This window comes from Acinonyx jubatus, chromosome E2, assembly GCF_027475565.1.
Source record: "Acinonyx jubatus isolate Ajub_Pintada_27869175 chromosome E2, VMU_Ajub_asm_v1.0, whole genome shotgun sequence".
Taxonomy (NCBI): Eukaryota; Metazoa; Chordata; class Mammalia; order Carnivora; family Felidae; genus Acinonyx; species Acinonyx jubatus.
This window is the reverse complement of record NC_069396.1, coordinates 14,701,169-14,726,287: the sequence shown is the minus strand read 5'-3', so window position 1 is coordinate 14,726,287 and position 25,119 is coordinate 14,701,169. Positions and strand designations below refer to the sequence as shown.

Sequence of the window (25,119 nt, the reverse complement as noted above, 5' to 3'; positions counted from 1 at the left end):
TTCTTATCTCAAATATCCCAACAGCCTTCTGGCTATTTCCGTTTCTTCTTGTGTATTCTTCCAGCTCATCCTGAATCCTCTATCACTCCCTTTCCTAATAATGCTTTAAAGATGACGAATAAAGGCCCAAACTCCACAATCTGAGCCTTCTTATTTTCCTAGATGTAATTCCTACTGTTGGTCTTTACACACACTGCTCCCTGGCCGACCCAAACTTCACCTTTCAGAATAAGTCCCACACTTCCCACTGCTGAGCCACATCTTCTTTCTTCCTACATTAGTTTCCTCCAGCTGCCATAACAAAGCACCATAAAATGGGTGGTTTAAAATAATAGAAATGTATTCTCTCACAGTTTTGGAGGGTAGAAGTCTGAAATGAAGGTGTCAGTAGCATCACGTTCTCTCTGAAGACTCTCGGAGAAAAATCCTTCCTTGTCTCTTCTAACTTCTGTTGGTTACTGGCAATTCTTGGTGCTCCTTTAGCTTGTAAATGCATCTCTCCAGTCTCCGTCTGCCTCCATCTTCATGTGGCCTTCTCCCCTACCCAGGAGAGGGTCCAAAGTTTCCTCTTCTTCTTTGGACACTGGTCATTGAATTTGGGCCAGTCCTCATCTAGTTCATCCTCATCTTAACTTGATTATATTTACAAACATTATTTCCAAATGAGGTCATGTTCACAACTTCTGGTGAATAGAATTTCAACAATATCTTTTTGGGGGGACACAATTCAACTCATGACGCCTCTCTGTAGAGATGGATTTCTCCTTCCATCCAACTCCATCTGTCAAATGCTTCTATTCATTCAGAGTCTGGTTGGTTTTCACCTCTGCAATGTGGTTGCTCACAATTCCACCTCACCCACTCCCTCTAAGTAACATAGTATTTTGCCCTTCTTGTAGTATAGCTATTTCTGCACATTTTCTCTCTGCGGTTAAATTCTAAAGCTTTCAAGATGTAAGGTGCATACGTCTGTCATCTTTGTAGTCCTCAAAATGCCTAGCAGAGTGTCTTTTGCTCATGAACTCACCTAGTTAAATAAAATTAAAATAAATTTCCTTATAAGTATGAAGTTGTGACCATTCTATATTTTTTGCCACTTAAAGTAATTCTCTTTCATCACTAAATCTAAATGTTGGCCAGACCCAAAGAATTTCAATCTAGACTTACTTTTGCATTGAAATATTTCAACATTAATAAAATATCTCCCTCTTTTTTTAACTCCAAAAATTATTTTGTATAGGTCATTTTTCTGTGCATCGATCTATTCCTTGGATTGTTTTGAAGTTAATATTGCAGTTGCCTTGAATTCCATAGGAATCTAATCATCTGTGATTCAGAAGATATATCAGGGAGTGGTCTGGTGAGGCTGGCTTGTACCTTCAACTTCAGCCTTAGCAGCAGTACATTGAGAATTGAATCAGCATAGTGAAACACAGGTTCCTTCTGGCCCAATTTTTATGTTTTAAATATGTAAATAACTCTTTAAGTTTCTAACAAGTAATATACTTTTCCTAATCCCATATTAATTTATTTTTGATTTCTGCGGATTTTAACTTAGAAAAAGGTAGAATAACTCATGAATGTTCTTATATCTTAATTAGAGTAGATCTCTATCCTAGTTTGTCACCTGGAGTTCCTATATATATATACACATACATATATATATACATATATATGTATATATATATGCATATATATGTGTGTATATGTATATATATGTATATGTATGTATACATATGTATATGTATATGTATGTATACATATGTATATGTATACATATGTATATGTATACATATGTGTATGTATATATATGTATATGTATATATATGTATATGTATGTATGTGTATATGTATATATATGTATATATATGTATGTATATATATGTGTATATATATATTATTCTGTGTGTGTTTGTGTGTATTTGTATATAAATTTATGAAGTGACTGAAATCTGATTAATCTTCTAAATATGTTGAACACAGGCACAGTGAGAGCATTCAGACTCAGCTTTTAGTCGAGGATGTGGTTCTTTCTTTAATGCATGTTTGGGACTGACAGACAGAATTACTAAGGATCAACGGTCATGAGGAGAAAGAGAGAAAGAAGTAAAATGGTAGATTGAAATGGTGTTTAAGGGCCAGTTTCTCTGCACGCACTCACTCTACAGAAAGGGTACTAGGGGCTGTGGGGAAAGAGGCGGCCTCCGGGCTGTGAGCTAACATGGCACCGCCGCTGTTTGCATAGCTGCACAGCCCTAGGAGAGACCTGGGAAAGCTAGCTTGAATTCCAATGAATATTTACAATTACACTGCTCCGGAGCCGAATGCAATCACAGCGCTCCAGTCTACAGGTTTTATGCATCAAAAGAAAATGAGAGGAGAGCAGCAAAAATGGAGTTGCCTTTGGAGAGACTTATAAACCTAGATCTCACTGCTTGTGGCAGAACTAAAATGCTTTATTTCTGATAGGAGCAATTTATTCTTCAGGCACCTTCCTTGATAGTAGAAAGCGCCTGACTGGGTTTTGAAGTGAGAAAGTCTTCAGTAGATGATTTTTAATTCCAAGCAAGAGAAAGGCATGGAAGGAATTATATTACATAATTCTGATTTTGTTTTCTAACAGAAGACCCTAGAGAGAAGTGAGAAAATCCCTAAGCTGGTCACAAATTCCATCTTCTTTCAGTTTGTGTTTTTATTCTGTTCTCATAGATTGTCCTTTCTTCACGGAGCAGCCCTGGGAAAAGCTGAGACCATTGTGTGTTCCCAGTTTAAAACCTTGGGTAATTGATTGCCAGTAATGCATGCAGCCCCCTTGCTCATTTTTTCTCAAGAGCTTTTGATCCACACCAAAGATCTGGAGAGAACTGAATGGGAAAAATTAGTCAGAACCACTTGGACCCACTGAGGCAATTTTTAATTCTCAGAGGTGACAGGGTGGATGAAATTGAATATTTCAAAAGGACTCCATCAGAACCTGGTTTTGTGGTTCAGCTGACTAATCTTTTAGACTATTAAGACTTGTATTGAATTACTGCTTGCCAGCAGCCTGGGTTGCTGCACTAAACAGAAGTCCTCTCTACTACCCATCCATACTTTTACCCACTTATCAGTCCATTTTCTCCCATCACGATGCTACTGTCTTTGATCCATTTACTGGCTTGCTTACCCCTCCTACTGCTAATCCACACCACCTTTCACGTATCTATCCATCAGTTTGCTTGGAAATATCCATACGTGGAGCAAAGAGAGAGAAGAGTGCTGTGCCTATATCCATGTGACTAGCCATTGGTAAATCTGGGAAGCATGTTTCCTTCTCCAATTACAGTTCCTCAGATTCTCAGTTAGTTATAGATGCTGGCAAAAGGGAGAAGCTTTAGGTCCCCATGATCTCTATCAGGCTTCCCCTATTCTTTGTAGTAGAGTAATCATACTTTGATAGTCATATATGAGTGTTATGCAAACACAGCTTCAGGGCATTCCTCCTTCCAACTAGACTGCTGCCTCTAAACCCTTCCTTCAAGGAAATTGTGTAGCCACCAGTGTTATTTAGTAAGTCCCTACTATATACACAGCAGCATATGGTCTATGAATGTGCAACAGATGTGTAAATATTTGTTGTAGAAACCCATGGATATTGTATTGCTAAATGTAGGACAAAGAATCATCTTAAAGTGATATGATTGATTAATTGAGTTTTTACTCTATGGTCAAAGATGTGTCACACTCCAGTTTAGTGACTCCAGGAGGCTATGCATTTGTTCCAACAGTGCTGCTATGGCTCAAAACATTTGGATCCTCTCTTCTGGAAGTGCCCATTACAAATTTTAAAGTAGGCAAAGAGGTGTGCCTAGCTGGATCAGTCAGTAAAGCATGCGACTCTTTAAAAAAAAAAAAAAAAAAAAAAAAAGGAGGCAAAGAAATTGAATAGACACTTTTTCCCAAAGAAAATCTACAAATGGCCAATAAGTACATGAAAAAATGCTCCACATTAATAGCCATTAGAGAAATGCAAATCAAAACCACAATGAGATACTCCTTTACACCCACTACAATGGCCATCATTTTTCAAAAAGTGGAAAATAATAAGTTGTGGCAAAGAGATAGAGAAATTAGAACCTTCATAAAGCACTAATAGAAATGTAAAATGGTGTAGATTCCATGAAAAACAGTTGATAATTCCCCAAAAAGTTAAACATAGAATTACCATCTGACCCAGCATTTCTATTCCTAAGTGTACACACACAAGAATTTAAAACAGGTATTCTAACAAAAAGTTGTATATAAATGGTAATACCGACTCTATACACAATAGTCAAAAGTGGAAACAAATGTCCATCAACAGATGAAAGAATAACAAAATGCCATATATCCATACAGTGAAATATTAATCTGTAACAAGGAATGATACATGCTACAATATAAATGAAACTTGAAAATATTATGTTAAGAAGGCAGTCACAAAGATAGCATGTTATTCCATTTATATGAAGTGTCCAGAATAGGCAAATCTGTAGAAACAGAAAGTCAGTTTAGTGTTTGCTTAGGGCTGGGGAGAGTGGGGAGGGAGGGAAGGAAGGAAGAGAGGAGATGGCTAAAGAGTACAGGGTTTTTCTTCATGGAAATGAAAATATTTTAAATATTATTTAGTTTTTTTAATGTTTTGATTTATTTTTGAGACAGAGAGAGACAGAGCATGAGCAGGGGAGGGGCAGAGTGAGAGGGAGCTACAGACTCTGAAATAGGCTCCAGGCTCTGAACTGTCAGCACAGAGCCCAACATGGGGCTCGAAGTCACAAGCTGTGAGATCATGACCTGAGCTGAAATAGGACACTTAACTAACTGAGCCACCCAGACACCCTGGAAATGAAAATATTTTAAAATTACCTGTGATGTTGGTTGCACATATCTATGCATGTACTAAAAATAATTGAATTGTACACTGTATATGGAATGTGAATTATTTCCCAATAAATCCGGGTTGTTGTTTTTAAATAATCTCTTCCCCCAACATGCACCTCAAACTCACAACCCCAAGATCAAGAGTCCCATGCTCTACTGATTGAGCCAGCCAGGTGCCCCAAATCTGTTTTATTTTTTAAAAAGCGATTTATAAGCCATACAAAAAAAAAAAAAAAAGGTATTAACCTATTACTTTATGGTACTGCCCAATTTTTTTTAGATAAAGAATAGTATTATCCAGATTGTTTATTTACTTATTTCAGAAGTTTGGTTCCAGCTGACTTTTAGCTATTTTTAGAAATCAAATCTATCAGGTGGTGAACATTTGCTGACTATGACAGTATCCAAAATAATGACCAGAGGTCATGAGTGAACTTCCCAGAGGAAAGTTCCCAAAGTTTTTACTTAAATCTGAGAAATAAATGGATTAGGGGTGCCTGGCTGGCTCAGGCAGTTAAGCGACTGGCTTTGGCTCGGGTCATGATCTCATAGTTCATGAGTTTGAGCCCCACATCAGGCTCTCTTCTATCAGCACAGAGCTGGCTTTGGATCCTCTGTCTCCCTTTCTCTCTTTTTCTCCCCCACATGTGCATTCTTTCTCTCTCAAAAATAAATTAACATTTCAAAAAGAGAAATAAATGGATTATCTCTTTAGATAACTTCAGAAAGGGCAACTCTTATTTGGAGCTATATATTCTGGTATGTGTGTTTTTTTTTAAAAAGCCAGATTTCGCATATCTATGCATACGTTAGTATATGCATATACTTTGCAATGGGTAAAATATTTAATATGTGTGTGCTCAATCTTTGATTTGTAACAGAAAAAGTAGAAAGAAAAGGAAGTGGATTTTTCCCCATTCATTCATTCAGCATTTATTGGGCTCCTAATATATGGTACAAAAATCATAAGACAATTTTTGAAGGAAAAGCCCTTATCAGGTAATCTGTAAACTCCCAAATCCAGACCAAAGGATAGAGATCAAATAATATATTAATGCTTAAGAGCAAACTTTGCAGGATAGTCAACAGAGACTAGTGTTCCCTGGAAAAGTTAGCAAATATTTTTTAAAGCTCCCAGAAGCCATACCACCAAAGGTCGTATAACTAATTGTCTCGGCAATAACATGTATAGTTGCTGTTGACCTACCAAGAGGAATCTATCTTTAGTTCTTCCCATGGTTTTAGGCCCTCTAATGCTAAGTACCCTGTAACTTTTATTAAAATGGTTCCTGTTGGCCCTATTAACTGATTACAACTGCATAATAATACAACAGGAGAGGATGTTATAGGTGTTGGTAGATTCTTGGAAATCCTGTCCACTGTGCTAATGATCTATGGGTAAAAGAAGTTACTTGTCTATTTCTATAGAATTATTTTAGGTTTTTGTCATTTTTCTTTCTGCTAAAAATGTACTAAGTAAGAAAAGTCATAATAACTAGCTAACTAATTGCCTCCCCCACTGATATTCAACTTCTATAGCAACTGGGTTCGAGTAGCAACTTTGCCAGAAAATGGTTTCTGTGAACTCAGATGAAACTCTAATGATACCACCACATAAGAGAAAAACTGCCACCATCATATAAAAAGAGTTAACGCAGAGCAAATTGTTATCTAAGAGAGGCCCTTTCAACCTTGCCAGCAATGGTGTTTTCAAAAGTTTGCAAGTGACCATTTTATCTGGCATTGTTTGAATGTTCAGATGCCCCCCAGAAGGACAGATAGCATTTTTTCTAACCTTGAAATAGACATTCAATGGAAATAGGAAATAATGAGATTTGTCTGTACATTTCTACTAATATACCAGCTGTCACCAATGGCTAATACATTCAACCAACATTTAGCTCCTTGCTCAACTTGAATCCTCAACCCATCTATTAGTTTGTATTGGTGATACAGTTTGTATTAGATAATAGTGTTTATTGTTTTGGGGGAAACTGTTATTTATTTACAGAGTTAAAATATACTTGGATTCATACCTCTTGGTAACTATTGGTTACATCACCCTTTTATGTTTACATGTACATTTATTTTTAAATATTTATTTATTTATTTATTTATTTATTTATTTATCAGAACAAGAGAGAGAACACAGTCTGGGAGGAGCAAGGCAGGGCAGGGAGAAGGAATCCCAAGCAGGCTCCACTCAGCACAGAGCCCAACACGAGGCTTGGTCTCACAAACATTGAGATCATGACTTGAGCCAAAATCAAGAGTTGAACATTTAACCAAATGAACCACTCAGGTGCCCCTATGTGTACATTTATAAAATACACAAAATAATACCCAAAAGAATAAAGAAACCAACATTTGTTGCAAACATACCACATGCTAGACACTGCGCTTGATATTTCATTTTAATCTTCAAAAATACTGTATAGTCAATAAGATTCCCATTTTACAGACAAGCAAGCAAGTCACTGAGTCTGTGACTTTTGACAAATGGTGGTACAAGGATTCAAATTGAAGTAGAAATCTAAAATCCTTGTAAGTTTCAAGATCCTACATGCACACCTCTCCCCACTCCTTATATCTTGGATCTCATCATCTCTACTCCTTCACTCTCCTCCAAACCTACAAGCCTGATCCTGTGTCAGGGCCTTTGCAGTGGCTGTTCCTTCAGCCTAAAACCCTTCCCCTCATGTGTAAATGGCTTATCCCCTTACCTTCTCACATCTTGACCCCAATGCCACCTTCTCAGTGAGGTTTCTCCCAATCATCCTATTTAAAACACTCTCCACTCTCTACTCTCAATCTTTCTTACCCTGCTGTTTTCTTTTCCTGTGGCATTTTCACTGTAGAATGTTAGCTTTTTTGTCTGTTGTGCTCGCTAGAGTGTATGCTCCACTAAGATCTTTTTTAAATACAGTTGACGCACAATGTTATATTAATTTCAGGTGTACAACATAGTTATTCAGCAAGTTTATACATTATGCTATCTTCACCACAAGTATAACTACCATCTGTACCAATACATTGCCCTTACAATATCACTGACTGTATTCTCTATGCTGTGTCTTTTATTCCTATACCTATTTATTCCATAACTGAAAGCCTGTATCTTCCACTCCCCTTCACTCCTTTTGCCCCTCCCTTCACCCTCATGTTTGTTTTCTGTATTTATAGGTCTGATTGTGCTTTTTGTTTATTTATTTGTTGTTTTGTTTTTCAAATTCTACTTATGAGTAAAATCATATAGTATTTGCCTTTCATGTCTAAGTTATTTCACTTAGCATAATACTCTCTAGGTCTTCCATCCGTGTTGTCTTAAGTGGCATGACCTCTTCCCTTTTTTATGGCTGTGTAATATGTGTGTGTGCATGTGTGTGTGTGTGTGTGTGTGTGAGAGAGAGAGAGAGAGAGAGAGAGAGAGAGAGAGAGAGAGAATGAATATGGGGGGGAGAAAGAGACAGAGAGGGAGAGAGGGAGAAGGGGAATGATATCTCTTTGCTAGTCACCCACATGCTTGGTGAATGAGCCATGGTGCTAGGCAAGCATGTAGACAGAAAACCTAGGGAGGAGCAAAGGAGCTCTTTCCTCCTCTGCCTACTTGTAGCCTCCTAGGCCCAAAGAAGAGGTCCATACTCTGTTTGGAATTTACAGTCTTGAGGGACAAAAGATAAATCTAAGCTTGGATTACGTTGCTAGACGGTTAAAATTCAGAATTTCATAATGAACAGTCACAAGGCTTAATGGATTTTGTGCTATGCTCTTACCATTGGATATTTGTTGAAATTCAACGTGGAACTAATTAATCTCTGAAAGCCATCTTAAACTTTCTAATAACCCATAAGCCTGCTGGAAAAAAGGCAATGGCAGAAACCAGGTTCTTATCATTTTCATTGGCATAGTTCTTCATAGGATTGAAATGAACTCACTTTTTTTCACTTTATTAAAAATATTTTTTGGCTGACTCAGTATACGATAAGGAAAAATAGCTAGATACAAAACCTTGAAAACAGTTAAACAAGTAAACAAAAAAAATGTTTTATGCTCAAGCTACCTTACTGCTTCTTCACTTTTTTCAACATGTGCATGCATGTGTGTGTGTGTGTGTGTGTATCATTATATACTGGAAATTTGGTAAGTTGTTACTTCTAAATTGTAAGATCCAGGGTGATTTGTATTTTTTATATATGTCTACATATTTTTCAAATTCTCTACCACAAATGTGTATTATTTTTATAATCACAAGAGCAATTAATTGTACAAGTAATATTTAGACGTTTTACATCATTTTCTTTGAATATCTATCAGAGGTATTCCCTGTATTAATTATGTTGCTTTAAATCTATTTGCTTTCTCTTAAAGCCTGCTGTGATGCTAACAGCAGTAGAAGTATTTTACCAATTAAAAGACTCTAAGATTTTTCCACACCAAAAAAGATATTTTAAAAACCACAAAACCATTTTTTCAGTGATTTTTTTTCCCCCAAGTAATAATGAAAATGCATATCCACACACACAATATATTTTTTAAGCTTTGGAGAACGGACCCATAACAAATACTCTCTGCCTCCACCTCCCACCTCCCCATATATTCATCTACTCCATATATTTGTTTCATTTTTAAAAATATTTACCAAAGATCCTGAAGTGACATCTAAACTACTTGTCTCCTTAGCTTATAGATAAAGAAAACAAAGATCCAGCTGGGACAGACTCGAATGGATGCACCTACTTTCATGCCCAGGCTTTCAGAGGAGGTAAAACACATACCTAATCCTTCCAATAGATTCCAGAAAGAATGTGGATGACACTTCTCTTGATCTTTTTTTTTTCCTTACACAAATTTAATACTTTGATCGCTTATAACCAAAAACACTATTTAAAGAAACAGAACAGGTCACCTTTATTATATACAGCACAGTTAGCAAGATACTACCTTGAGTAGCTGTTTAAAGGGATCACACTTCAAAAGATAATTGACCTAAATTCTCCTTCCTGCTCTGCACTCTGGTGAGTCTTGCCCATGTGCAGCCCTCCTATGCATCTCACACATGGAAGAGATACAGTAGGATCCTGAGAAGCATGAGAATAGAGGCCACTGTGATTCAAACTAATTCAAACATTATTTTAATGCCTGTGTTTAGTTTGCTAAAAATTCTCAACTTCAGGGGGTGTGCAAGGGCTGACAGCTCCAGTCTGGAATATATCCGAAGTTGATTTATAGAGAAGAACACTTTAAAGTGATTACACCTGTTCTGGTCCCATTTGGTTTGGGTATGATGAAATGGAATTCTTTGTCTCTACTTTCAGAGTATTGGTTATGATTTGAATTATGGACAACATTATAAAACACACATATCTCAAGGAAGAAACTACCTTGAGAAGCCTAATGTTACCTAATTTCTTTTGTGAATCTCATAAAGAGTATTAGTGTAAAAACTTTCTTTTGGTAGATGTTCACTAATTCCATCACATTATCTGGCAATGTTCACTTTCCAGGTCCATTTTATTGCTTTGCCCCCATGATATATTTTAAATTGTAAATTTAAAAGATATCTGCTAGGAATATTCTTAGGATAGTTATGCAGTTGGTTCTTTACAACATGAAAGAACACTAATTTGTTGGAGAAATCCTGTCAGCATCAATGAACTATTGTTCTGAACATCTTTTGAACAAATTGGAATCAACAAACATCTTGGGTACATGAACTTCCTGGAGTGTTTTTGTGGCTTTCTCCCATTGTTTTGGAAAACATTCTTATTGCTATTGTTTTAGAACACTTCCAGAAGCAGACTTGGCATTGAAGTTCTTATTCATATATAAAGCTCTGACCCATATGTCACAAATTACAACTTTCTGCTTCATACATGGTGGACCAAGGCAGATGTTAATTTGGAAGATTTTTGTATTACCTGAGGTTGTGTGCTAGCAAACAAAGGCATGGGAGCCAGATTCCTAACTAGTACTCATATTTCTGATATGTATCTTTGTATTAGCAACTGCTTCCATTGTGTATTTCTCAAACATTGCCCTTTAAATTATAAAATTAAACAGAATAAAAAATAGAAAGAGATATATATGCTAAACTTCTGATACATAAAGACTGGAGAAGCCAAAATGAAGATGAAATCGGGAGACAGCTAAGGAAAGGAAACAAAATCAAGCTCCTTAGAGCCTAAGATTATATGAATATGAGCAAAAACCCATATGAAGTCACTTAATAAATGAGGTCAAGAATGCTGAATAATTTAACATACATGGATCTTCATTTGTGATTGTCCAAAACTAATATTTCACAAGCCACATTGTACCCTGTCACAGACCCCTATTTGTCCTTCAAGATAATGCCCAACGATTAGTGGACCCAGTTTGGTAGAAATAACCTAATTGGCTGCAGTCACTTCAACTTGAATGTGACATTTTGGACTATTCTGTAGTCACAAGGATAAGTTAGGAGCTTGGGCAGCAGAGTTGCTCTTTGTGATAATTGTAGCTGAAGCTTGTGTTATCACTGAAGCTTATTATTTTGCAAGTTGTACACTCAGCTTTTTGTAAAAATTGTACTGTAAGGAAAAATCCCTGAGGAAGCTTCTTTTCTCTACTGGTTCTTCTAACACCCCAGAGGAGAATGACCAAACAAAATGCTATGTGATTCTATTTAAGTGCACTTAACTACATGCCACCTGATAAAATAACTTAGTACCATGAATTAAACAGTTTCTTAAGTCTCTGTGTTCTTTAGGTTTTATGCTTATTCAGCTAACTGAATTACTGCTAGTGATGACATTAGTTAAGAGCACTCATCCTGTCTTGGGGAAATTGTTTACCTACCTTTTCATCAGCAGGTAAATGAGGAATAAGAGGTCTGCTTCCTGCTAGCATTGTCATTGGCCTCCATGCTGTGCCTAAGCATCGTGCCTATGAAGACAGTGAGCTCATTCCTATATAGGATGAGTACATCAAACAGTAGACGTCTTTCTCTGGTTAGTAATTCTTTGTATTTTCATAATGTTTTGTAGTTTCAGAAAAGACACATCTTCCCCACCTGCCCCCTCTCTCTCTTCCTTACCTCCTTCCTTCTATATTTATTGAGTAAATAAGATGATCCAGGCCCTGTGCTAGACATTGAAGATACACAGATAAATGAAATATAGTCTCTGTCTTCAAGGGACTCTTTGGTAAGTAAGAGAAATAAGAATAACCAATTAATTATAATCCTTTGCAATGAGTGCTCTGACCATGTGTACTATAGAAAATGCCAGAAGTCAGGAGGCTGCAAAGAGAAAGTGACTTTGGGGCCAGATCTTAAAAGATGAACAGACATTTACAACTGAAGAAGAGGGCATGATAAAAGGGGCTTGGAGGAGCTGTTGCCTCAAGCAGAAGGGACAGCAGGTGTGAGGACATCAAGGTGCGAAGTAGGTGGCTAATATGACAGGTGAGGCCAGATCAGAAAGAATCTTATGTGGGTGTGTGAAATAACAGAAAAAATATATATATTGGTCTCTGCCCTTGGTTCCTGGCACAGAGTTCCTAAATCCCCTGAAATTTCCTGGGTTATATGAATGTCTTTTGTTCTAATGAAATGACTCTTGGTGGGTTCATGGACAGACTCAGGTTGGGTGCTTGGTCATCAGAGAGACCAAGCCATGATGAGAAGCTTGGAATTGTCAGCCCCACCTCCCATCCTCCAGGACATTGAGTTAATAATTGATTGCTCATGCATACGTGATGAAACTACTGTAAAAATCCTAAAGGCGTGGGGTTCAGAGAGCTTCCAGGTTGGTGACCACATCTCTGTGCTGGGACGGTAGCACCTACCAACTCCATGGGAACAGCAGCTCCTGCACTTAGGACATTTCCAGACCTCACCCTCTCTATATCTTCATCTGGCTGTTCATCTGTATTCTTTATCATGTCCTTTATTGTATAATAAAATGGTAAATGTAAGTCAGTGTTTCTCTGAGTTCTGTGAGCTAGTCTAGCAAATGATTGGACCTGAGGAAGGGGGTGATGCAAACCTTCAAATTGTAGCCATATTCGACAGATACTGTGAGTAATCTAGGGACCTGCTACTTGAAATTGGTGTCAGAAATGGGGAATGGTCTTATGGGAGTGAGCCCTTAACCAGTAGGGGCCTGTGCTAATTCTGGCTAGTGTCAAAATTGAATTGAATTATAGGACCCTCATCTAGTGTTGGAGAATTATTTGGTGTGAAAAACCCACACATCTGGTGTTAGAATTGTTTGAGAAGTGTGAGTGTGAAAAAAAGGAAAACAGAACGGTTCTCCTCTAGACAGCCTTGTTCAGGTGTCTGAACAAGTCAACAAGCTCCTTTGGGCATAGAGTACACATAGCCTATTTAACACTTCTCCATGCAACAATAATTTTACAGTAATGCTGTTCTTATTTTCCTTTAAATTCTTTAATGTTTATTTCTGAGAGAGAGAGAGTGCAAGGTGGGGCAGAGAGGGGGAGACAGAGGATCCAAAGCAGGCTCTGTGCTGACAGCAGACAGCCCAATGTGGGGCTGGAACCCACAAACTGTGAGATCATGACCTAAGCCAAAGTCAGAAGCTTAACCAACTGAGCCGCCCAGATGTCCCAATGCTCTTCTCCTTTTAGCAACAGTCCGTTACCAAATACTGTTAATATATTTTCCCCAGGCACTGTGTGCTATTAACCAATGGAAACTAATATGACAAACTGTAGTCTCTTCTTTCAACCAATGAGCAGTAGTGTAACACTATAACCAGACTTACCCAATGAGTGCTTTATCATGCTATCCTCAGTTGAGTGTCTTTCCTGCCACTGGTTTTTATTCTGCCATGAACTCTCTTTTCTGCAATATATTTCTGCTCTGAGAAGCAGTGATGATCCATGTGGCTAACAAAAGGTGTGCAAGTTCTAGTGCTAGAGCAAAGACATAAAAAGTATCATGCTAGGTGTTTGAATACAAGTGCAATAGCAGCTCAAGGGAATTTCAAGGAAATGGGAGAGAGAAAAGATCAGCAGACAGACACTTTGGGTGGCAGTTTGACTTTGGGAAGGGCAATATATAGAGCAGGGCATCTTGGGAGGACTACAGGGCACCCACACAAAACCTGGCTGGAGAGACCTTGGGATCTCAGGGAATTTGGAGGGAACAGAGTGGCCATTGTCAGCATTGCCTTAATACTGAGAACAACTGTCTGTAGAGTCTATGCTTTCAGGACCATGTGCAGCACTAATCCAGATAGTGCACCGCCTGTGCAAATGAGAATAAATGGGGACTTCATAGCTTACTAGGGTATGCCTCTGGAGCCAGGCTGTCTGGGTTTAAAACTCAGCTCCACCATTTTTGCCAGCTATATCACTTTGGCTCTTGAATCTTACTGACTTCAGTTTTCCTATCTGTAAAATGGGAGTAAAAATACTACCTACCAAATGAGGCTGTTATGAAAGTAGAACAATATTTATAAAGCACTTAGAACAGTACCTGGCACATATTAAATGCTTGAAAATATTAGCAGTAGTAATAGTAGTAGTTGTTATTATTATTGTTATTATTATTATTATTACCACTGTTTAGTGTCTATCTATCAAATGAGGAAAATTAACTAAATGATCCCGGAAGTCCCTCACAATTCTCATTGCCTGAATTTGCCAGTCCCTATTATCTTAGGAGAAAACTGTAACTCAGAGGGTTTGACCACCTACCCCCTCCACCAAGGTTACATGGGGAGTAAGGAATAAGATGCAAAATCCGAATTAGAACCCAGGTCTTCCAGCCCCTAATATTGTGCCTTTTGTGCCCCTCCATGTACCAAAAAATGAACAAAGCATCACCAGCTGGGCGCCTCACTCGAAGTTGCATAGCCTCAGGCCACTCTTTTTTTTTTTTTTTAACCCCTTCCATCCCTCTGCAGATCAAGAGGTGGCAAGCCTGGAAATGAAAAGGGATCTGTTGCATTGGAGGAAATAAAAGTTAGCATCATGTTAGAGTATTTCTTCAGCATTTATATCTCAAGCACCTGCTGTTGGTCCCCATCATTAGGAGATCGATCACCCTTGCAGGGCAAGTGGTCCACTTTCCACTCAATGCTGCAGTCACTTTTTTTAAAAGCCAAGTCTTTGGATTTAGCCCTTTGTCTTAACTACCTTTTGCTCTTGTTCTATATGGCTGGAATCCTAGTCATACTTGTTCCCCTTCTGGTACAATTATGGCAATTCTGCAAGGGCTCAGTAGAAATGTAAAAGAGAAGGAAGAAGGGGGAGACAGAAGGAGGTGTAAAGATGGGACACATCCCCAGCAAACTGACCTATCTAGTGTCAATCTTGCAAAATTGTGCTTCTATATTTTCTCCTACACTTTTGAAACCTATTTAAAATGTACCAGGGACTCTGGTCTGCCATTCCTAGGAATGATGTCTTCTTTCGTTTATTATCTTTTTTTTTCTTGTCTCTGTCCATTTAAGTATTAGAATAATCACTACCCTTTTAACAGCCAAAATATCTGTGCAGGTTTTTAAAAAAATAAGCATTTTTCATTTGAACTGATTTCATCAGAGAAGGTTAATGTGATCATTTTAATTTGCAAAAATTTTTTTCTTCTTTTTATTTCTTCTACATTTGATTTTGAGCACACATTTAATAATTTCTGGTGGTTTGTGTTTCGGCATCAGCTGGATATGCAGAGTAGGCTCTCCACAGTCTCAGAATTTGATTATGACCAAGCAACCGCTATTCTATAAACACGGAAAATTGGAAATTATCTCTAGAGCTGTTTGTTAACGAAGTCGAAGGCTAACCTTTAGGGCTCATTAAAATTCCACTGATGAAAACTCTCTCGCAGGTCTCTCTTTCATGAATCCATCCCTGTATTGCGAGTGCTGGTGTGTGGAAATTGGTCTGGGCCCTCCCCTTTTGCCCTCCCCTTTAATCCCTTGGTCAGGTTTAGGCAGAGATTTTTAAAGCTTTTTGGATTTCTCTTTCTCCTACTCAAAGTATGTGTTGTGGATCCAAACAAACACGAACAGGTCTCTGAATGTGTAACTGTTACTGAGTCCGACTGACCAGGCAGGCAGTTCTGCTGAATCTGCCTTCCTCCATCAATAAAGCATGAAGTCAATTAGGGGTAATTAAGAGGGGCAAAAAAAGGGATATGTTTTCTGTACCCGAGAGTAGAAATAAGTATGAAGGCAGGGGAGAAAAACGACAAACCTCCAAGTATAATGCACAACCGGTGAAATGCGTTGAGTTATTTTAATGAACCTATTTTAATAAATGACAGCCATTTGAAATACCATCTTATCAAGAGATCCCTGCATGGTAACAGCAGCCACTCTGCTGTCCTGCTGGTGAATAACACCCTCCAAATCCTCCCTAAGTGCTCCAGCATCCACGTGCACAAGAGTATTTGAATTCACTTGGTACATCTCTGTAAGAGAAGGATTCTCATGATGGCACATCGTATCACTATTACTGTTGCTAAACAGATGGAATATAATTGTTTATGGAATTTGTGTTTTAATCGCATTAATGTATTTGGCAGGGAGATCCACCTAAGTACACAATGCAAAGCCTGCCTTTGATCTGGGCCCCTTTGGGGCATTTTCCGTGACTGATAAACTGCTCCTCTGAGTTCATAGGCAAATGATAAAAATGATAAAAAGAAAGAAAAGAAGAAAGCCAGGCATCAACCTCCCATTTGGTTATTTGTCTCCTTGGAGAATCAGACAAGCTAGCCAGGCTTGCAGTCATGCTGACGACTCAGCACACATCTTACCCAGTTATACACCCACACAGGGCTCAACACGAATGTCCTCATCTCTCACCACCACCCCCCCCCCCGCCCCTGTTCTCCAGTTCCCTCCTCCCCTTTGCACACAAACACACACATGCTCAATGCAAGAATTCATATGCTCTATCTTTTCAAAGACTCCTAGTGCCTTTTCATATGGGCTAGTTTAAATGCTTATAAAGTATTTATCAATAATAGCCCTTACACATATTTTCCTTTAATCCTCACACATTTCTTGGTTAGCATTATATTGTGATATGATAGAAATCAGAAGCTTTCTTTTAATGAAAATGAATGTTCTAATTGTGAGATATTTTGTCTACTAACTATTCTCTATAAATTAGCCTGAGGACAGCTGAGGGCAAAACCAGACCCTGTTCACTTGTCTATTTCCCTCTTACCAAGACCCAAAGAACAGAATCTAGGATAGAAAATGTGATAGCCACTGAAAGAAAGGGTTCTATAGATTCCCATTTCCCAAGCACAATCCCCATCTTGCCTCCTCTTGAAATGGTGGATCAGACACTTCCCTCCCTTCTTAGTAGAGAGAGATCTGAGGAGGTTTTAAATTCTTGGATGGATTTTTTTGTTTGTTTGTTTGGTGGATTTTTTCTTCTCATTCTTTCTCCTCTGCAGAACACAACTAGTAAATGATTGGATCTTTGACAGAACAAAGGTATTTTTGATGGGCTCTGTAATCTAGTGCGCTAATGCGCCCAGTCCCCTCATTGTCTTGCTGTCTGATCCCATCCCTTCTGCCAGACAGTCACTGCGGGATGAGTCACTTTTAATGTCTGATAATCAAGGTGAATTTTCAAAAAGCTGCCATTTTGGAATTATGCACTATATCACAGTGTCAGGGACGAGAGGAGGAGGAAGGATGAAGGAAAGGCTAAGATAGACACCTACTGCACATTCAGAGAACTGCAGGACATAGCCAGCACAGCGCCAGACAAGATGTGTCTGGAGGGGCTAAGTCGATCAAGGCGTCCATAATGAGAAGGAAACTATGTTAATTATAAATTAAAAATAACTTCTATGATAATGAAGATTATATGCACGGGAGAAAACGTCTTAGTTAAAACAGACTGCAGGGATGGAATTAAGCACCAGCCATTGGGGGTATGGCTTCTGTACCTACTGAATCTATTGTGGTCCATTAAATAACCTAATACAAACTTACATTGGAAAAAGAATAGAAATGAATTGTGGCTGTCTCCGTGGATGCTGTATTGTCTGCCGTCCTTATTTAAAGCAACATCAGCTAAGGGAGGTACCTAGCAGAGGAACACAGCCTCCCTTGTCTGGGGAGACTGGATATTTCTGGAATCATATAAAGGGCTGAAACATTTTTCCCCAAGAAATAATAGCAAGGGAGATATTGGAAACCCTTGGTAAACAAAGGCCAATCAAACATTCTTGCAAGACTTCGGCTTTTCAAATATACATTGGTCAGTGTCTTCTCTAAGGTAATTAGCTAAACCCACTGTTACGTATTGTGGTTCTGGAATTTTTTTTAATTGTTGTCATTGTATTAAGTAGTAGGATAGTTGAAGGAAAATGATATAAGAACAGTCTGCTATTTCTGTTTATTATTGAGATAAGTGAAAGCCTATAAATAGAATCAGGATGTTTTGACTAGGGAAATGCTGTCCTCATTACAGCTGGGAGATGCTGGGGCGATTTAAAGCTGGAGCTTCAAAGCCTTGTCCTGCTTTATAAAAGCACGAGGGTTTTCATGGCTGTTTCAGTGACCAGTCAAAGTCTGCAGGTGCTTTCTCTGTCCTGGGGGAGGGAGAGAATGACATTTCTGAGAATGCTATTTTGTAACCGTGATGAATGCTTCCATATTTCCTCTAACAGAGGTATTTAAATACCTGCATATCTTCAACATAAGTTATGTGTATAGATTATTATACCTTGTTATTGCTACCAAGGTTAAGTGGTCCATTCTCTCCCCATTCTCCACTTCTACCTTCACCACCATCATACACACACATGCGGGCACGCGCGCGCACACACACACACACACACACATGCTCTACTTTAACAGATAGTTGCAAAATAAGCAGAGAAAAGAAAATATTTAGCTACCATGCTACTGTTCTCATATACACAAAAGATTAGAGATATGGAAAATATTTGAGATAGAAGTGACCCCTTAAAGATATTTGGGTACAACCTTAATTGTACTAAAAAATACAGAAGTGACTTGTCCTAGGACACTCAACCAGAGAATGGCAGATACCAGGCTAGCATCCAGGCTTCTAACTTAAAAGCTGGCATGCTTTCCACAGAAGCATGCTCACTTCTCATTAAAAGAATCAGGTCTCTGAAGCTTGGCTAAACAGTGATTAATGCACAGATGTCACAATGAAAAAAAGAAAAACCTGAGGAAGAGATAAGAATCATATTCATTTTCAACCATGATACAAAGAAATAAAAGGTAAATGGTATGAAATGAAAAAAGCAAAATGTTAATAGAACATCTATCTAACAAAACTATCTGCCTAGTCAGGAATTCTATTAGAAGACAGAATTGTCCTTTAAGGAAAGTAGTAGAGATTTCTAAAACTAGCCAAGAAAGCAAATGCTGCTTCCAAAAGTCACACTGCTCTAATTTTCTCTATGTATTTTCTTCTGAAATATTAGAAAAATTCAGTCATAATCAAGCATGGACTCTTACTTTAGTCACTGAGATCCTGCCTAGGCTTTGTAAATTGGTGACATGACTAAAACTAAGACTAACAGCATATTCTTTTCTTCTCCTAGAATCTAGATCCTTAGAGGGTACAGCCTACCTTGGTCTCTCAGGAAAGGTCTACCTTATATGACATAATAGGTATTTTTTTCATCTATAATTTCCCTTTTCCTGTGTTCTGTCTCCTGTTAGACTAATGTCTGTCTGAACCATTCTGCATATTTTTATTAAAATATCTCCCTGGTGCTTGAGGACTCCAAGGTCCTGAGGATGAAACCCCTCAAGCATAACCCCTGTTTTAGTGTGAAACTGATGGATTTTTTTTCACAAACACTTTATAACAATAGGAACATTCTTGGAGGTGCCAGATAGTAATATTGATAAACCAGACATTATTATAAAACCAGAACAGGACTTCTCAGTATCTCTTCTTTTCCTTCTAAAAGGACCCAAAGAAAGGCTGCACTAAGAATTTTAAAAGGAGAAATAAAATCCATGTCAATCAAGAATGTGTTTTAGCATGATGGAGAATCTTTGATAGCTAAAGGAAGGGATCAAAAGATTAGGTATTGTGTAAAAAAAATCTTAACAAACAAGATGGAAGATGGAGATGTGGTCAATAGACAATGAAAGGTTAAAAAACAAATTGTGATTCCTTCAAGTATCAAAACAAGCGGGCTTTCATAGTCTCTCTGATCCTACTTTTTGCTTCTGGGGAAGAAAAAATTGAAGAACATAGATCTGGCTGGTGGGGTAAACACAGAAACATGTTATCTGTTTTTGCTCTGGAGAGCTATCGGGAGTATTAATGGGACTTCTGTTTCAGTGGTACTGTTAGGAATAGGGTTTCTCAACTTCAGCACTGTTAACATTTTGGGCTGGATAATTCTTTGTTGGGGAGAGAGAGAAGAGGCAGGAAGGGGGATGTTCTGCGCATTTTAGAATGTTTAGCACCATCCCTGGCCTCTTCCCACTAGATGCTAGTGGCATCCTCCGGTTGTGACAACTAAAATGTCTCTAGACATTGCCAAATGTCCCCTAGGGAGCAAAATCACCCCTGGTTTAAAACCACTGAACTAGAGGGGATGGTTCTCATTTTTCAAAATGGGCTTAGTTGTCCCATGTTTTGGAGACAACCTTTATTTGTATAACAAGGCTCATGTTTCTCATCATATTTTGAAAACATAGCAGGTACTACATGGTCTGTGATATTGCCCATAGATTGACTAATGATTGGTTCTCCCACAGAACTCATAACTCAAGATACCTGTAATCAAGTCTAGAGGGAGGCATGTCTCAAAAAGAATTAAGCAATTGATTATTGACCTAGAGACCTGCCCAGGATCAAACAAATACAAAGCCAAATATATTTTTTAAAAGAGATTACAAACAAAATATTTTGAAAGAAATTACGGTCTAAGGACCTAAATAAATGGAAACACATCCCATGGTCATGGACTGGAAGATTTACTATTGTTACGACTGCAACACTTCCCAAAGAGCCATTGCCACAGAATTGTTTGTTTGTATGTTTGTTTGTTTTATATGGCTACTATGACAAAAATGACTTTGAAGTTCCCAGTCTTCTACAGAAAACAGGCCAAAGCACAGTGGAAAGCATATTTTTCAATACCCTTTTCAGGTGTGGCCAAGGAGTATAATAGGATCTCCCAGGACCGTGGAAAACAATGAACTAGGAAACTCCTCCAGGAAGCAGAACAAGAGCCCAAGTAAAGAACACTCCCTACCCCAATCACAAAAATCCAAAATTGTTGAGAATCAGTGACAGCTGTATGATTTCCATTGCTTCCCTTTGTAAATGGAAATATTTATTGTAGTTACCCTGTCCCTCTTCCACCACTATGTATTGAGCATGCAAGGGCAAGTAAGTTGGCTTATTAGTTCACAAGTGTCTGGACCAAGAGGATCCATATGAGATCCAGTGCTTTGAGTGTGAAATGTGATTGGATGAGACTTAGGGGTGTTTTCTTTAAAGAAAAGATGGAAGTGTTTTGCATATAAAAGAAGGAGCAAGTATTTGTCACCAAAAGAATAGGCAGATTTTATTACTCTTCTCAATTATTGTCTCCCCTTCCCTATGAAATGATTATACATACCACTCATTTTCATTTGATTTTCAGCCCCTACTCATATAAGTGACTGTCTCTTTGACATTAGGTTTTCTTTTGCCATAAGACTTTCTTTTGCCAATGAAATGAAATTGTACAATTTCCCAGGAGAAACTTAGCCATATTATGGTTCAATCATCACTTCTTTTCCTTTGTCATTTTGTCCAACTGAAAGCATTGAATGGGTACCACCAACGCAACTCAGGGATTTTAGCAGAGGAAATGATGGCCGTGATGCTGGTAATGATAAGGTTTTGCAGGTGAGGCTTTTTAAAAATCAGTCTTCTTGCTCAAAACATTTCTCAGTTTCATCTTTTGCAAGTTGGAAATGAAAAATAGTTATATTTTCAACCCCATTTACAAGCTGCCAAGTTCCTTCTTGGGCCCCCTGTTTTCTTGTATACCTTGTTAAATGTAGGAAATAGAAACTAAGTCATACTAGTAACTTTCTGTTTCTTATCCTCTTCACCTGAATCCACCAATTAGGTAGGTGATCTGCCTTCCTAGAAAAGCCAGACTCAAGCAATGCAAGTTTTTAATTCAAAAATAGAGAAATAGCAGAAAAAGCATTAGACAAAATCCAACATTCTTTCGTGATAAAAACACTCAATAAACTAGAATTAAAAGGAAAATCCCTCAATCTGAAAAAGGACATCTATAAAAACCCCAAGACTAATATACTTAGTGGCGAAAGACTAAGTACTTTCCCCCTAATACCAGGAACAAGACAAGGATGTCTGCTCTCACCACTTCTGTTCAGCGTTGTATTGGAGGGTCTATCCAGGGCAGTAGGCAAGTGAAAGAGATAAGAGGCACCCAGGTTGGGAAGGAAAAAGTAAAACCATCATCATTTTCAGGTGATATGATCTTGTATATAGAAAATCCTAAGCAATCCATTAAAAAGCAACTACTACAACTAGTAAACAAGTTCAACAGTGTTGCAGAATGCAAGATCAATATACAAAAATCAATTGTATTGATATACAGTAGCAATGAAATCCAAAAATGAAACTACCAAAAAAATTCCATTTATAATAACCCCTGAAGGTTTAAGTCAAGTGGAATTCATTCTTTTCATCCATTACTGTTTGCCTTTTTGTGGATCCCTCCAGTGCTCATTCAAAATGGTTTTAGTTAAATAAGAGCTTTGCTGGGTATTTTGGATTCATGGATAGGGATGATGGTATATATGTGTATAGTTTTGGTGGTGGGTGATATTCCTAATGAAGAGGTTTGTTTTTTTTTTAATGTTTATTTATTTTTGACAGAGAGAGACAGAGCATGAGCAGGGGCGGGGCAGAGAGAGAGGGAGACACAGAGTCTGAAGCAGGCTTCAGGCTCTGAGCTGTCATCACAGAGCCCAACGCAGCACTCCAACTCACAGAGTGTGAGATGATGACTTTAGCTGAAGTCGGACGCTCAACCGACTCAGCCACCCAGATGCCCCTCTAATGGAGAGTTTTTAACCTATATCTTTACAAGTGGAAGGTTTGTGGGCATGCTTGACTTGTGAATTAGACCTCAGGTTTCCCTTTAGCAACTTCTAAAAATGGTTTACCCTTACATTTGGGGAGTCACTTTACCAACATAAATTACTTTGTAACCTTTTGTATTTGTTTACAGTTCCACCTGATAGAGTTAATCACCCTGTCATCAGTACCTTGTACAAATTCCTATTTTTGCATGTCTCCCACTATTTTGTAATTGTTTGTATGTCTGCTTCTGACACTAGACCTTCGAAAACAAAGACAGCATTTTAACTTTGCATCCTCAATGCTTAGAACACATTCAATGCATGTTTGCCATCCTGAGCTGCCACTTTCATGGGATTTTTGGTTTTTACCTGCCTGAAAGGTGTCTTCCTGAAGTCTTCTCTCCTCCAAACTCTGTATGTCAGTCTCCTCAAATTACAAGTTGATATATAAATTAATATATATCCTCTCCATGCCTTGTATCCATTTCCTTATTTCTAAACTTATCACTAAGCATCATTTCACCATTGGCCATAATGAAAACAACCCATGAGAGTCGTGTTAAATGTGTCTGGTAATGGGATTTAAAGCCATGGTTTGAGAATAGCTTGTCTGTGAACAAAATTTTTAAGGTAAGAAATAAAAGTCTCTGTCCATCCTTTCACTATCCCAGATTTGTCAGTATTTCTTAGCCCCTTTAACCTAAAACAATAGTGGATCGGAGAAGCTGAGATCTTCCATCTGCTGTTTAAGCACAGACTATACATGTCTTTTCAGAGGGAGACAGCTGCCCTTGTATTTAGAATAAGGACAGAAAGAAGCCAGAATATAGCTCATGCTTGATGGATATTTATTGTTCGATATAGTCTAAGGAACCTGCCCTATCACTAGTGTTTCTATCAACTGTGACTATCAGCCTATCAAATCAGACATCGTGATAATTGATTGAGATCTGGGTGGGATAGAAAGACATTCTTAATGGTTGATTGACCGAAAAATCCATCACTAAACAATACAGTCAACGTTATAGTCACAGCTTATATATTCTCTGATGAGAGTTTTTAATCCACATAGCCATTGTTTTTCTGGAGGCTGACTTGAGGCTCACCGGTTTGATAGGCATTTTCTCAGAGATGGTCTCAACTTGACCTGATGAGAGATGGAACTTTTTCAACACCCAAACAGCCAAACGTTTCAGTCTTTGAAAGAAAGATACATGAATATTAATTAACAGATTAGTGTCTTTCCAACAGTATATCTTTGTGAGAAAAGTCTTTGCCATTTATTCTGAATAAATCCTTTAAAATAGTGCTACTCAGAGCATGGTCCATAGACCAGTACCAGCCTATGAACTGTTACTGGTTCATGATGAGATAAACACAAAAATTAAAAATGAGCATTTGGGAAATTTTATGTCTGGGTAACCCAGTCATAAAAAGCAGTCACAGCATCTTGTTTTTATTTTACATTTCATTTTTCTAGTATTAATTTTATTGTTTTATAAAAATATTAGTCTGTGATGGTTTGGATATTTTTTTTAAAAAACTGGTCTTTACCACAGATAGTTTAGGAAATGCTAATTAAAATACCATGTCTCATCTCTGCTGTTTTTTTTTTTTTTTGCTAGTCTTATTTGCTTTTGCTAATCTCCAGATTTTATTCCATTTTATACTCAATGCCATTTTCTCTGAACATGCTAAACTTAGACCATTTTCTCCCCTTTAACCTGCAGGCAGTAAGTGTATTAAAGCTGCTCTGGTAACATCTTTGTTTAAAGCCCCTAGTATTTGAGGGTTCACTGTAGTCATGAAGTTTGAAGAAGCCCCTTCCTAACCACTTTAACAATGTATTTATCATTTAGGGGGTAGCATAGTTTGTCCCTATTGGTTGTAACTTTTGTTCCTGGAATTATCAAGATAGAATAGACTTTAGTAAGTGATTCTTTCGCTGACGTGATCACAAAGACCAGATGGCCCTCAGAATGCTGGAGAAGTTCATCTTAATCCACCATGCCCTTCCAGCATTACTAACCTCCACATCATCTCTGCACAATCCAATAAATGTCGGTTCTCCATGAGTATTATTTCAAGTGAACTGATACATTGTTCATTGTTATATTTCATTTGATTC

At 38.0% G+C, this 25,119-nt stretch overlaps 1 long non-coding RNA gene across 1 annotated transcript in view; it reads left to right on the top strand.

Annotated features, from left to right (window-relative positions):
- The window catches only part of LOC113604343 (uncharacterized), a 436,767-nt gene that overhangs the window by 373,113 nt on the left and 38,535 nt on the right, over positions 1 to 25,119 (top strand). The window contains exons 13-14 of the long non-coding RNA XR_008293481.1: positions 9,580 to 9,661; positions 11,748 to 11,888. This is a non-coding gene — a long non-coding RNA (uncharacterized LOC113604343). The remainder of the gene's footprint in view (positions 1 to 9,579; positions 9,662 to 11,747; positions 11,889 to 25,119) is intronic.